Below are 14,760 nucleotides of genomic sequence, written 5' to 3' on the forward strand. Positions count from 1 at the left end.
ATATTGTACAAGCAAGTAGCATCTACTGGGGTCAGTACAATTACACTGTAGTTCGACAAGTGAAAACTGGTGGCTGCTACCAACAATAAGTCCCCACACATTCTAAAATATTCAACTTTCTGTGTAATGCTGCCATCTGCTGTATTACATCAAGCTACAGCTGGCCAACATTTGACTTAATGTAACTCATCAAATTGTATTTTGTGGCTCTCAGAGATCAGGAGACTTCAGGTACCAGAGTCAGTAATGAGAGCTGCAGCCAAACAATTTCAACCCAAGATGGCGCCGGTGTCTATGGCTGGCCGTCTTTACTCTCGCCTGCATCTGCCCCTTCGCTCTTTACCCTCTCTACCCCGGCTTCTGGATTTTGGCATAGTACTCTTTATTTTCTTCATATTATGCTCATCAGATGGCTGTGCATTGTTAACATATGACTGGCAAACACTCCTAGACCTCCGTTTCTCCTATTCACAACGCTTCGATCGACACTGGACTTTGGGAGATGCCGCCCCACCACGACCAGACTCCCCCACCAGCTTTCCCTGCCTTACCCCCTTTCAGAAACGATACAGGAGACGCGATAAAAGGAGTGGCTTCCGTGTGCGTATGAAAGCTTACCTTGAAGCATGGGCTACGGTTTATGCATATGCCTATGGGGACATGCTACGCTCTTTCCATCCAGTCTCCAGTGATCGCCCCGTCACTAAACTGCTTGGCCACCGGTGGATTTGCTCCGTCTCACAGTAAGCTTACTCAACCCTTCCAGCGGCATGCCTCCCTGCTCGGACCTGGATCGCCTCGTACAGATGTAGTGTCAACCACAGCAACCTCAGTGCCCTGCGACATGCTACTCGTGCGGATGCTGCGCCCTGGACACGGATGGCTCTTCAACGTCAGGTCGCTGGTAAATAAGACCTTTGTGTTAAACGACTTTTTCTCCACCATGAGCCTTGATGCTCTCTTTTTGACAGAGACCTGGATTCGCCCTGGTGAGTCGCTTCCTTTTTCTGAGCTTCTCCCCCCGGACCGTGTCTTTTTTAGCTCTCCAAGGCTTACAGGTAGAGGCGGTGGCTTAGCCTCGGTCTCTAAATGTAAATACAAAGTCCAACAGCTACCCTCTCCTTCCTACCTCAGCTACGAGGTTCAACTTCTGGAGATGACCGCCTCACGAACTTCTCTGTTTGTTGTGGTTTACCGGCCACCTAAATATAAAAGGGGTTAGGGTTAGGTTAACCCCCTATATAAAAACCCTAACCCTAAAGACTTTTATTCACGAATTTGCTGACCTTCTTGGTTCAGTTATTTTTAAATATGACTTTGTGCTTATTGTTGGTGATTTTAACATTCATATCTGCTGTAATGACGATCCGTTAGCCAAAGATTTCCTTGCATTGACGGACTCTTTTAATCTTGTCCAGTGGGTTAACCAACCAACCCACGCTAGGGGCCATGCTCTCGATCTGGTTTTTTCATATGGCTTGGACATTAGCATTAAGGATATAAGCAATGTTGGGATTTCTGATCACTTTCCTGTTATCTTTGATGTTAACTTCTGTACTTCTGAACTTCACCCTGATGCTTCCAATGTGGAGAATTTTTCAGTGTCTTTTCTGAAACTTGCCTCCTCCATTCCTGACTGTTCCCTCTCTTCCATGATTGATGACTTTGCTAGCACCTTTTTTTCCACATGCTCCTCCATCCTCAATACTGTTGCCCCTGTTAAAATGAAGCACCCCAGATCATCTTCCCGTTGCTGGCTAAACGATTCTACACGTGCCTTGCGACGTGTGTGCCGCCGGGACGAGAGAAGATGGAAGAAAGATAGACTCCAGGTTTCTTATGATATCCTGCGTGCCAGCCGGTTGCATTTTCAACTTGCTGCTAAAATGGCCAAAGTTGCCTTCCTATCTAAAGTTATTCTTACTCATGGTCACAACCCCCGATCCCTTTTTAATGTTTTCAATTCATTGGTTAACCCCTGTCCTGAAATGCCACTGGCGTGCTCTCCTGCTCTCTGAGAAATTTTTTAACTCATTTTATTCATAAAGTTTTACATCTTAAGTCCTCGCTCACTTCAGTGTCGAGTTTTATTCCCACCCCGGTAGTTCATCATCATTTCAACAGTTTTAGCCGGTGTCACTCCATACTCTCAAGCGACTTATTGACCAATCAAAGAACACCTCTCCTGCTTATGATATCCTTCCATCTCACATAGTCAAGGATTGTTTCAGCGTAACTGGACCCAGCATCCTATCTCTAATGAATATATCCCTACTTGCAGGCTCTGTTCCTTTAGCCTTCAAACACGCTGTTGTCCAGCCCGTTCTTAAAAAAAGGAACCTTGATCATAACAATCTTGGGAACTATAGGCCGATCTCTAAGCTTCCATTCCTGTCCAAAATACTGGAGAGGATCGTTCTTTCACAACTCCCGCCGTATTTGGATGCGAATGCCATTTATGATAAATTTCAGTCTGCTTACAAACCCTGTTATAGTACTGAAACGGCCTTGAGTACTGACCTTACTTTGAGTTTCATTTTGTAAAAAGTGACAAAAAAATTAGCGTCCGCTGTTCACTGCGTGCGAAGAAAACTTCTTTTTACAGCGAAAAAAACCCTAAACCTCCACGCAAGCACCAAGTGCGCTGCCACGGGAATGTGAAATTCACCGAGAAACCACTGACCGCGGCACACCTGCACCAGGGTAAACCTCCGCCTGCCTCACTCCTGCTTTACAGGTGAAAATAGAGCAACAGGACCGCTGAGTCTTTGATTTTATTTAATTTCTGCTGTGTTTTACTTGCATCTATTTGAAAGAGTGAGTGTTAACACAAAACCCTTTTTATTTTATGTGCTGGAATGTGCAGAAAATAGGTTTAAATGTTAAACATATTTCTTCCAGTCAGAGAATGTCTTGATGCATAAAATTAAAAGATTAAAACTAATAAAATAATTTTTAAAAAGAGACTTTTTCATTTGATTACATTTTATATGATGGATTACGTAGAAAACATAGAATTGGGCTGAAAGATCTATCGCTTTATCACCTGTTCACCAAGATGTTCCCAGGCCAGCTGAGAGATATAATCTCTTCAGGGTGTACTTGATCTGCCCCGGGGCTGTGACATGCCCAGAACACCTCACTCAGGCAAGAGCATCTGGCTGCAGCCACTGTGGAGCTCCACAGTGGCTGCAGCCAGACCCTTCTCCACTCAGGAGGCGCCCAGGAGGCATCCTTGTCAGATGCCTGAACCACCTCAATTGGCTCCTTTCGATGTGACACACACACACAAACACAACAACAACTGCAGCCCCAACAACAACTGCTACCAGCTGCCCCACGAGACAACCACAACTGAGGATCTACCTTTTGTCCCCAAAAACAACAACTAAAGCTGACCACAAAACAACCACAACAACTCCAGTCCCAACAACAACTACTACAGCTGCACCAACAACAACAACTGCTGCTCCAACAACAACTGCAGCTTCCAACAACACCACACAACCTCCCCCACAACAACAAATAAAGCTGAACCAACAACAACCACAACTGCTGCCCCAACAACAACCACAACCAAACCCGCGCCCCAAGGCACAACTACGAGGTGGCACCACAAAAACAACAACAGCTGGCCCCAACACAATACGACAGCTGGCCCCAACAACAAGACGCCCCACAACACACACAACTGCAGTCCCAACAACAACTACTACAGCTGCACCAACAACCACAATGCAGCTCCAACACAATGCCACTAAACAACTGACCAGCCCACGTAAAGCAACATACACGAGCTGCGCAACAACAACCACAACAACTGCAGTCCCAACAACAACTACTACAGGTGCACCACCAACAACCACAACAACCACAATTGTTGCGCCAACAACTACAACTGCAGCCCCAACAACCACCACAACAACCAACAACTGCTGCTCCAACAACCACAACTGCAGCTCCAACAACAACGCACAACCCTACAGCTCCATCAACACAACTGCAGCTCGAACCAACAAACAACCCAACGCGCCCACAACAACACCCACAACAACTGCAGTCCCAACAACAACCACAAGCTGCACCAACAACAACCACAACAGCTGCTCCAACAACCACAACTGCACAGACTTGCCACAACAACAACCACAACAACTGACCCCACAACAACGGACACGCGCAACAGGCCCCAACAACCACACACAACAACTGCTGCCCAACAACAACAACTGCTCCTAAACACTGTCCCCAACACAACACACAACAAACTCCACTGCAGGCCCACAACAACTAACTATACAGCTGCACGCAACAACAACCACAACTGGCGCCAACAACAACCACAACAACCTCCTCCCCACAACAACAACTACAGCTGAACGCAACAACAACACACACTGCTGGCCCCAAAACAACCACAAACAACCGGCCTCACGAACAACAACTACAAGCTGCCCAAGCAACAACCACACAAAACTGCTGCCCAACAACAACACTACAGCCCCCCACAACAACCACAACAACTTGCAGTCCCAACAACAACTACTACAGCTGCACCAACAACCACAACTGCAGCCCAACAACAACCACAACAACCGCCCCCACAACAACAACTACAGGCGCCCAACAACAACCACAGACAAGCTCGGTCCAAACAACAACTAATACGGTGGCACCAACAACAACCACAACAACCACAACTGTTGCGCCAACAACTACAACTGCAGCCCCAACAACCACCACAACAACTGTAGTCCCAACAACAACAACTGCAGCCCCAACACAACTGCTACAGCTGCCCCAACAACAACCACAACTGCTGCTCCAACAACCACAACTGCAGCTCCACACAACCACCAACCTCCCCCAAACAACAACTACAGGCTGAAACCCAACAACAACAGCAACTGCTGCCGCCACAAACAACCACAACAACCGCCCCCACAACAACAACTACAGCTGCCCCAACAACAACCACAACTGCTGCCCCAACAACCACCACAACAACTGTAGTCCCAACAACAACTACTACAGGTGCACCAACAACAACCACAACAGCTGCCCCAACAACAACAACTACAGCTGCCCCAACAACAACCACAGCAACTGCAGTCCCAACAACAACTACTACAGCTGCACCAACAACAACCACAACTGCTGCCCCAACAACAACCACAACAACTTTAGTCCCAACAACAACTACTACAGGTGCATCAACAACAACTACTACAGCTGCCCCAACAACAACCACAACAACCACAACTGTTGCGCCAACAAACAACTGCCGCCCCAACAACCACCACAACAACTGCAGCCCCAACAAAACCCGCTACAAGCGCCTCCAACAAAAACAATCCACAACTGCTGCCCAACAAGCAACCACAACAACTGCCAGTCCCCAACAACAACTATACAGCTGGCCCACAACCACACTGCATGCTCCAAACAACAACCAACAACAACTGACCACAAACAACAACTACAGCTGCCCCAAAAAAACCACAACAACTAGGGCAGTCCCAACAACGACTACAAAGGGGCACGCACACAACAAAAAAACCACAACGTTTCACACCAAACTAGTCAGCCGCCAATTCAACTGCAGCCCAACAACGGTAGTCCAAACAACGAGTCCCAACAACAACTGCAGCCCCAACAACAACTGCTACAGCTGCCCCAACACCAACCACAACTGCTGCTCCAACACCCAACCTGCAAGCACGAACAAAACCTCCCCACACAACAACTACAGTAAAACAACAACACACTGCTGCCCACACACCACAACACTCCACACAGACAACAGACACAGCTACAACACAACACAACGCTGCCCCACGAACCCAAAAAAGCACTCACAACAACTACTACTAGGCGCCAACCAACAACAACAGCAACTGCAGTTCCCCAACACAACAACTAAGCTGCCCAACAAACACGACAATGCAGCCAACAACAACACAAACGCTGCCCCAACAACAACCACAACAACTTTAGTCCCAACAACAACTACTACAGGTGCATCAACAACAACTACTACAGCTGCCCCAACAACAACCACAACAACCACAACTGTTGCGCCAACAACTACAACTCCCCAACAACCACCACAACAACTGCAGCCCCAACAACAACAACATACGAAAGGCCCCAAACAAACACGACAACTGCCCCAACAACAACCACAACTGCAGCTCCAACAACAACCAAACAACCTGCAGCTCCCCACACAACAACTACACACTGTACCAACACCAACCAAACTGCGCTCACCACAACAACCAGCAACACCGCACCCACACAACAACAAACTAACAGGTCCACCAACAAACATCACGCGCCACAATACACTAGCTATGACCCCAACAACCCCACAAACAATGACAGCCCCAACAACAACTGCACAACACTGCACCCAACAACAACGCTACAGCGTGCCCCAACAAACAACCACAAACAACTGCTAGCCCAACAACGCACACTATCTCAACCACCAACAACCCATCAACACTAGCGACAAAAACCAACGCTCCCCAACAACAACCACACAACTGACGCCACACACAACTATACAGCTGCCCCACACAACCACAAACACTCATACGCAACAACAACTACTACAGGTGCACCACCAACAACCACAACAACCACAACTGTTGCGCCAACAACTACAAACTCGCCGCACGAACACCACCAACAAAAACTGTAGTCCCCCAACACAACAACTGCAGCCCCAACAACAACTGCGGACAGCGTGCCCCAAAACAACCACACTGCTGCTCCAACAACCACAACTGCAGCTCCAACAACAACCACAACAACCTCCCCCACAACAAGACTAAAGGTGGCACCAACAACGAAACCACAAAGCAAGCTGCCCAGACAACAAACCAACTACAGCTGGCCGCCAACAACAACCACAGCACTGCAGTCCCAACAGCACAACTACTATACAGCTGCACAACAACACCACAACTGCTGCCCCAACAACAACAACAACAACTGTAGTCCCACAACACGACACGGTGCATCACAACAACCTCCTACACACCTGCCCCAACAACAACCACAACAACCACAACTGTTGCGCCAACAACTACAACTGCCGCCCCAACAACCACCACAACAACTGCTGCCCCAACAACAACCACAACAACCGCCCCCACAACAACAACGAACAGCTGCCCCAACAACAACCACAACTGCTGCACCAACAACAACCACAACAAATGCGAGTCCAACACAACTAAGACAGCTGCACCAAGACAACCACAACATGCAGCTAAACAAACAACAACCACACAAACCCGCCCCCACAACAACAACGACAGCTGCCCCAACAACAACCACAACTGCTGCCCCAACAACCACCACAACAACTGTAGTCCCAACAACAACTACTACAGGTGCACCAACAAAAACAACAACAGCTGCCCCAACAACAACAACTACAGCTGCCCCAACAACAACCACAGCAACTGCAGTCCCAACAACAACTACTACAGCGTGCAACCAACAACAACCACACTGCTGCCCCAAACACAACCAAAAACAACTTGAGGTCCACAACAACTACTACAGGTGCAATCACAACAACACCTGACTACACGGCCCCCAACAACACCACAACAAACGCAAAAAACTGGTTGCGGCCAACACTACACGGCCGCCCCAACAACCAACCACAACAACTGCAGCCCCACAACAAATCTACAGCTGCCCCAACAACAACCACAACTGCTGCTCCAACAACCACAACTGCAGCTCCATTAACAACCACAACAACTGTAGTCCCAACAACAACTACTACAGGTGCACCAACAACAACCCACAACAGCTGCCCCAACAACAACAACTACACTGCCTGCCACTCAACAACAACAACTGCAGCGTCCAATCACAACTAATAGACGCAGTGTCCCCAACAACAACACTACCGGGGTCCCAACACACACCACAACAGCTGCGCCCAACAACCACAACTCAGCTGCCCCAACACAACCACAACAACTTGCACCCACACAACACTATACTACAGCTGCCCCCAACCAACAGCCACAAAAACTGCAGTCCACAACACAAACTTAACTACGCAGGTGCACCACAACAACCAACCATCTGAACCTGCTCGCAGCACAACAACAACAACGGACAGCACCCAAGCAGCCCCCAACCAACTTATCCTAACAAACAACAGCGACGCATGCCCAACAACAACTATCACATCGGCGGCAACCACCACATACTAACCACAACTGCCAACACTACAACGTACCAACAACCACACACCAGGGACCTCTCCACACAACAACGAGACTAACAGCGTCCACCAACAACAAACACAACTGCTGCCCACCCACAACGGAAACAAAACACCACAACAACCCCCCCACCAAACTAACACCAGCTGAACCCAACAACACCACAAACTGCTGCCCCCAAGCACTACCACAAACAACGAACGCCCCACAACTAGCAAACAGTGACCCCAACAACACCACAAGCTGCCACAACAAAAACTCAGCTGCCCCAAAACCAACCACTAACAACTGGGATCCACACAACTACGACACAGCTGCCAAACAACAACAACCACAAACTAGCTGCCCCCAACAACAACAACTACAGTCCCAATCACACACACTACAGGCAGCGCCGGCTACGCACAACAACACGACAACTGTTTCGCAACAACTACAACACCCCGACAACGCACGCAAAAGCAACACCATGACGACAGGGGCACACCAACAAACGACTACCTACGCTGCCCCAACAACCCAAACAACCAAACGGTTGCCTCCACACGACAACGCCCCAATCTAACAAGCCCTCAAACAAAAACAACCCACCAGCACAACTGACTCAGTCCCCAAACAACAACGCTGACTACACTGCACCAACAACACCCACAACAACAACGTTGCAACAACAACAACGAACGACCGCAAACCAACAAAACCAAACAACGCACCAACAACAACCGGTAGCTCCCCACGAACACACAACACAAAATCGGGAGCAAACTAACTGGCAGCCCCCAACAACCGAGGCCCTAATCAACCAGGCGGCGCCAACACTACAACAGGCAAGGCCCAACACACAAGAGCAAGCTCCACAAACAACGACACTGCGCCCAACAAACAACCAAACTGCGTGCACCCACAACCAAACGAGACGGCGACCACTAACACCGACAGCGCCCCCCCAAACCAAACAACCACAACACACTGCATGCCCACAACAACAACGACAGGTGCCCCAACAACAACACCACAACAACTGCAGTCGAACAAGCAAATATACGCTGCACCAACAACCACAAGTGCAGCTCCAACAACAACACCGGACCCACAACATCGACAGCTGGCCAAAACACAACAACCCAAGCTGCCCCACAACAACAACCAAACGATCACCGTACAGGTGCAACTCAACAACAACCACAACAATCCACCCAAAACGGTGTGCGCCAACAAACTACAACTGCCATCCCAGCAACAACCACCACACAACAACTTGTTAGTCCCCAACAACTCTGAGCCCCACAACACTGCAGCTGCCCCAACAACAACAACTACACTTGCCTGCCACACACGCACAACTGCTCAACAGACAACATGCAGCTCCAACAAAACACAACACACAACCTCCCCCACAACAAAACTACGTGCCCCAACAACAACAAGTACAGCTGCCCCCACAACAACCACAACAACTGCAGTCCGCAAGCAAACAACAACGACAGCCTGCCCCCAAGCAACAACCACACACAAACTGCAGTCTCCCAACAAATAAACGTACAGGTGCACCAACAACTACAACTGCAGCCCCAACAACCACCACAACAACTGTAGTCCCAACAACCACAACCTGCCTCTCTCCACACCACAATGCCCTCCAACAACAGACCACAACAACCTCCCTCCACAACAACACTACGATGAAGCCCAACACAACCACAAGCGTCTCCCAACAACAACCACAACAACCGCCACCACAACAACAACTACAGCTGCCCCAACAACAACCACAACTCTTGCCCAACAACACCTTACCTTACGCAGCTGCACTCAACAACAACCAACAACTGCCTCCCAGCCCCAAGCAACCTTACCAGTAACACTTAGTCCCAACAACAACTACACAGGGTGCCCAACAACACCCACACACAGCTGCCCCAACAACCAACACCTACAGCTTGCCCCAACAACAACCACACACTTGCTAGTCTCCAACAGAACACTACCTACAGGTGCACCAACAACAACCACAACAGCTGCCCCAACAACAACCAAAACAACTTCAGTCTCCCAACAACAACTAACTACAGGTGGGGGCAATCAACAACAACGAAAAACATGCAAACTCGCCCCAACAGACCACCGACTAAACAACTGCAGCACCAAACCACAACTCCTACAGCTGCCCCAACAACAACCACAACCTCTGCCCCCAACAATCAACAACTACAAGCTATGCCCCAAGACACCAACCACAGCAAGCAGTCCAACCAACAACTAGCTACAGCGCAACCAACAACAACCACCACAACAACAAACTGTTGCGCCAACTAAACCACGTAGAGTAAGCCCCAACAACAAACAACAACGCGCCGCAAGCAATACGAATGGCAGGCCCTAACAACCACCACGACAGCTGCCCCCAACAACCAACCACAACACCGCCCCCCACAACAACAACCCAACAACTGTGTGCGCCAACACACACCTACAGCTGTCCCCAACCAACAACCCACAACCACAACGCGAAAACTAATGCAGTCCAACAACACCATACAACGTGTCCAACCAACAAACCAACCAGCCCAAAACAACTGTGACAATCCCCAACAACAACACACGCACGCCAAACCCCAACCCAACAACGGGAAGCAGCCCAACAACAACCGACTACAGCTGCCCCAACAACAACCACAACGGCCGTCCCAACAACAACCACAACAGCTGCACCAACAACAACGACTACAGCTGCCCCAGCAACAACCACAACAACTGCAGTCCCAACAACTACTACTACAGCTGCTCCAACAACAACCACAACCTGATGCCCCACCAACAACAACCCACAACAAACTGGAGGCCCAACAAACAAAACTACAGCTGCTCCCCAACAACAACCACACAACAGCCGCCCCAACAACAACCCACAGCTGCACCAACAACAACCACAACTGCCGCCCCAACAACAACGACTACAGCTGCCCCAACAACAACTACAACTGCTGCTCCAACAACAACTACAGCTGCTCCAAAACACAACCAAAAAGTGCTTCGCGCAACAACAACAACTACAGCTTCCCACAACAACCACAACAACTGCAGTCCCAACAACAACTACACAGCTGCCCACAACAACCACAAATTACTGCGCCCCAACAAACAACCACGAAAACTTCAAGTCCAACAAACCCAAATCTGCTGACCAACAACAACACAGGCTGCCCCAACAACAACATACAACTGCAACTCAACAACCACAACTGTCACCTCCAACAACAACAACTACGCTGCCCCACACAACACCACAAAACTAGCCGCCCCAACAACACAACCACAACACCGCTGCCCCAACAACAACAACTACAGCTGCCCCAACACAAAAACACAGCCGCCCCAACAACAACAACTACAGCTGCCCCAACAACAACCACAACAGCCGCCCAAACAACAACCACAACAGCTGCCCCAACAACAACCAAAACAACTTCAGTTCCAACAACAACTACTACAGCTGCCCCAAAAACAAACACAACTGCCGCCCCAACAACAACGACTACTGCTGCCCCAACAACAACCACAACAGCTGCGCCAACTACAACGACTACAGCTTTCCCACAACAACAACAAACGCACAACAATACAACTACGCTGCCCCAAACAACGAACCACAACTGCTGCCCCAACAACAAACAAACACTCAGCGCCAACAACAACTACACAGCTGCCCCAACAACAACCCAACAACCAGGCCAAACCCCAGCGCTCCCCAACAACAACTACTACAGCTGCCCCAACAACCACAACAACACTGCCACCAACAAAACTAACAACAGCACAACCGCCAACCACAACCAATACACTCGCGCCCCAAACAACAACCCCCAACCACCCAAAAAAAAAACAAAAGTCCAAAAACACAATACAGCGCCCCCAGGCCCACACCCTCTGCCACCAACACACAAACACAAACAACTATACAGTTCCAACAAAAACAAACTGCAACCCAATACAGCTGCCCCAACAACAACCACAACAACTGCAGTCCCCAACAATTACTACTACAGCTGCCCCAACAACAACCACAACAACTGCGCCAACAACAACAACAACTGCAGTCCCAACAACAACTACTACAGCTGCCCCAACAACAACCACAACAACCTCCCCCACAACAACTACTACAGCTGCCACCAACACACCACACAACTGCCGCCCAACACAACACTACACTGCACTCTAACACCACAACTGCAACACAACAACACCACAACAACCGCCGCCAACAATAACACACGCCAACAACCCACAACTGCTCCAACCAACACAAAAGACAACGTTCCGACCCAAAACAACTGCTAAGTGCCTTGCGTGCCCCACAACAACAACTACAGCTGCCCCACCAACAACAACAACTGCAGCCCCAACAACAACAATTACAACAGTTGCCCCAACAGCAACAACAACAGCTGCCTCAAAAACAACTGCTACAGCTGCCCCAACAACAACTGCTACAGCTGCCCCAACAACAACCACAACTGCTGCGCCAACAACAACAACTACAGCTGCCCCAACAACAACCACAACAACTGCAGTCCCAACAACAACTACTACAGCTGCACCAACAACAACCACAACTGCTGCCCCAACAACAACAACTACAGCTGCCCCAACAACAACCACAACAACTGCGCCAACAACTACAATGGCAGGCCCAACAACAACAACTACAGCTGCCCCAACAACAACCACAACAGCCGCCCCAACAACAACGACTACAGCTGCCCCAACAACAACCACAACAGCTGCCCCAACAACAACAACTACAGCTGCCCCAACAACAACCACAACAGCCGCCCCAACAACAACAACTACAGCTGCCCCAACAACAACCACAACAGCTGCCCCAACAACAACCACAACAGCTGCCCCAACAACAACCACAACTGCTGCGCCAACAACTACTACAGCTGCCCCAACAACAACCACAACAGCTGCCCCAACAACAACCACAACAACTGCAGTTCCAACAACAACTACTACAGCTGCCCCAACAACAACCACAACAACTGCAGTCCCAACAACAACTACTACAGCTGCACCAACAACAACCACAACTGCTGCTCCAACAACCACAACTGCTGCCCCAACAACAACCACAACAACCGCCCCCACAACAACAACTACAGCTCCAACAACAACCACAAACTGCTGCCCCAACAACAACAACTACAGCTGCCCCAACAACAACCACAACAACTGCAGTCCCAACAACAACTACTACAGCTGCCCCAACAACAACCACAACTGCAGCCCCAACAACCACCACAACAACTGTAGTCCCAACAACAACAACTGCAGCCCCAACAACAACTGCTACAGCTGCCCCAACAACAACCACAACAGCTGCCCCAACAACAACAACCACTACAGCTGCCCCAACAACAACCACAACAACTGCCCCAACAACAACTACTACAGCTGCCCCAACAACAACCACAACTGCTGCTCCAACAACCACAACTGCAGCTCCAACAACAACCACAACAACCTCCCCCACAACAACAACTACAGCTGCACCAACAACAACCACAACAACTGCAGTCCCAACAACAACTACTACAGCTGCACCAACAACAACCACAACTGCTGCCCCAACAACAACCACAACAACTGTAGTCCCAACAACAACTACTACAGCTGCACCAACAACAACCACAACAACCACAACTGTTGCGCCAACAACTACAAACAGCTGTAGTCCCAACAACACCCACAACAACCGCCCCAACAACAACAACTACAGCTGCCCCAACAACAACCACAACTGCTGCCCCAACAATAACTACAACTGAAGCTCCAACAACAACTACACCTGCCCCAACAACAACCATATCTGCAGCACCAACAACAACCACAACAACCACCCCCACATCAACAACTACAGGTGCCCAAACAACAACCACAACGGAAGCAGTCCCAACAACAACTACTACAGCTGCACCAACAACAACCACAACTGCCACTACCACAACTACAGCTACACCAACAACAACAACTACAACCACAACAGCTGCTCTAACAACCACAACAGCCGCCCCAACAACAACCACAACTGCTGCTCCAACAACAACAACAGCTGCTGCCCCAACAACAACAACTGCAACTGCCACAACCACAACAGTAGCCCCAACAACCACGACTGCTGCCCCTACAAGGACCACAACAGCTGCCCCAACAACATCTACAACTGCAGCCCCAACAGCAACAACTGCAGCTCCAACAACAACCACAACCACAACTACAACAGCTGCCCCAATAACAACCACAGCTGCTCCAACAGCAACCTCAACTACCCCAACAACAACCACAGCCAGTACAACAACATCAACAACTACCCCTACAAACAACCTCAAGTATCCCAACAACAAGTACAAACCACTACAAAAACATCAGCAACTACCCCAACAACAAGCACAAGTACCCCAACAACAACTACAACCACTACAACGACATCAGC

Source organism: Simochromis diagramma, unplaced genomic scaffold (assembly GCF_900408965.1).
Source record: "Simochromis diagramma unplaced genomic scaffold, fSimDia1.1 OVJJ01000297.1, whole genome shotgun sequence".
In the NCBI taxonomy this organism is placed as follows: domain Eukaryota; kingdom Metazoa; phylum Chordata; class Actinopteri; order Cichliformes; family Cichlidae; genus Simochromis; species Simochromis diagramma.